Source organism: Melanerpes formicivorus, unplaced genomic scaffold (genome assembly GCF_026170545.1).
Source record: "Melanerpes formicivorus ecotype bairdi unplaced genomic scaffold, bMelFor1.0.p_v2 SCAF_354, whole genome shotgun sequence".
Classification (NCBI taxonomy): Eukaryota; Metazoa; Chordata; class Aves; order Piciformes; family Picidae; genus Melanerpes; species Melanerpes formicivorus.
The window spans coordinates 180,001-182,500 of NW_027142706.1; the positions used below are offsets into that span (position 1 = coordinate 180,001).

At 41.1% G+C, this 2,500-nt stretch overlaps 1 pseudogene; it reads right to left on the minus strand.

Moving 5' to 3' along the window:
* LOC137459399 (28S ribosomal RNA) overlaps positions 1–2,500 on the minus strand; it is an 8,476-nt pseudogene that overhangs the window by 1,838 nt on the left and 4,138 nt on the right.

A 2,500-nucleotide genomic window follows, 5' to 3' on the forward strand; every position in this document is an offset into this window, starting at 1 on the left:
TTATGCAAATTTAAGTTTTTGTCTCTAATTTGGGGTTCATCATATACAAGCCAATCTTTTCTCTTAGCTTCCTCACTAAGCATCTTACAAATATAATTATGTCTGCTAATTCTGGCCTCCTGAACAGCAGGACAGTACCCAATTATATGAGCAGCTGACTCATTTTCAGCCTGGCAGTGACGGCATTTTGTATTTTGGTCCTGATTTCTACCCCTCGCTAAGAACTCTCTAGTTGGATATACATTTGCTCTCAATTGTAAAGCTGTTATTAATTTTCTATAAGGGATGTTCTTGTAATTCACAAGCCAATTGTTACTGGTGGAATCATTCTCAAAGTTTGCAGTTCCTATGCCCTGGGACATCAATGCTGTCCATTTTGTGAACTCATTTTTCCTCCAATTGCAAGGTTTGGGAAAGATTTTCTTTGGGGCGGGTTTTTCCCATTCCGATAATTCCTCCCGTCCCCCATATTCAGTTACCATTATTGTCTGGGGGTTATATATTGATGGTATTTTCTCTTTGTCTCCCCCTGCTGATATCCACAATTTTTCATAATCTTTATCAATATCATTATTTTTAACTACAGTTTTAACTGCTTCATCTGATGAATTTGCCAATCTGTGTAATCGTCTAGCTTGGATACTAGGGATTAACCCAGCCAATCGGGCTAAGCCTAAGCCTCCATCTTTAGTGCTGGAATACAAGATGCCATCACAGGTACAAACTGGGAGATGTAACCATTTTTTCACCCTATTTCGAATTGTTAAATCCATTTCTTCCAGATAGGTGGCTTTTACATTTGCCTGGTCTGCTAAGTAGATCAATCTAGGCACTGTGTACACTTTTAACATGTCCAATTTTTGAAATGGTTTTAAAGGGGCTCTTTCGATGCGATTGAGCCAAACTTCTAATTTATTTTGTAATTCGGGCTTAACTATCCCCACCCAAGGGTCGATTTGCAAGCCAAGATATTTCTCTGACTGACCCGGGTGGATCATGTTTAAAGGGGTACCGCTGATAAGCCATGGAGGACAGTCATTGATGGTATAAGAGTCCTTAGTTGGTTGAATAAAGAAACCATGGCACTTTTCCCCCTGCGTTTTTAATCCAGTTAAGTCACAAAATGCTTCTAGAATTTCAATATTTTTCTCCATTCCTGATTGGGACTTACTCAGCAGGACCAGGTCGTCTGCAAAAGCCAGAGCTGTTAATTTGCCATTCTCGTGTTGGAACCCCTCCCCACACTCTTCTAATTTACATAACAGAGGGTCAATGCACAGGTTAAAGAGGAGTGGTGACATGGGATCGCCCTGTTTCACACCAGTTTTGATTCCTATTGACTCAGACTCTCCTTCTTTAGTTTTGATTCTGGTGTGGATGTTTTGATAGAAGTCCTTAATTAATGCTATTATGTGGTCATCCAGGCCCTTTTGCTTTAGCACCGCCAGGATGTGGGTGTGGCTCACTGAATCAAAGGCTTTGGCCAAATCGACAAAGACAACCCCCAGGGGTTTCTTTTGTTTCTTTGCATTCCTAATTAATAGCTGTAATAGTTTTAAGTTCTCAGCACAGCCAGAAGATTGAATGAAGCCTCTCTGCCTGGGGTTAATGGGACACGCCTTTGCCAACCTCGCAGTTAAGATTCTTGAATAGAGTCTCAGGATGATGGAACCAATAGTAATTGGCCGCCAGTTGTTAATATCATTTTGGCGTTCGGGCGCTGATGATTTAGGTATTAGGATTGTTCGGCATCCCCTTATTACATCTGGAATTTTGCCACTTAACAGCCAGAGATTAAATAGTTCTTTGATCTCCTCACAATTTGGATCCATTTTAAGCAGGGCCTTCAGGGTGATCCCATCAGGGCCTGGTGCCGATTTTTTATTCATGTCTTTGATATTCTTAAGGATCTCTTTCTCTGTAATCAAATCCTTAAAAGCCGAATTATCCGCCCGCCCCACAGACTGGAATGCTCCAAGTCCTTGAAATAAGTTCTGAGACTCCCACCTAGATCTGAAGGTGTTACTGACCTCTTCCAGGGGGATGGCACATTGCGCAGAGTCTTTTTCATCCAGAATCATATTAGCTAACTTCCCTCGATCTAAGCGGAAGAGGCGTTGGAATCGGAGAAATTCTCCACGCTTTCTGGCTCTTTTTCTCATCCACTCCTTTTGAGGTTTCTTCTGCTGAGGTTTACGTTGGCTCTTTTTTGGCACTTTCTGTTCAATTGATTTCTCAAACAAATACAAATATTGGTCCTGAGCTACCTCATTGAGTAATTTTAATGAGTCTGTTTTGCCTTCAATTATTTGTTTATATGTATTTTTAAGGATGGGCAGCTTCCCTGATGTCAGCTTTTCATTAATAGTCTTTTTATAGTGGGCTAGCAGCTCCCTTTCACCAGAAGATGGAATCACAGTCCTCTCCTCTTTTAACCTGTTCTTGCTCTCTTGTGTTTTCTCTCTTTCTGGCACCACAGTTTCTCTTAATAGTCTTCTCT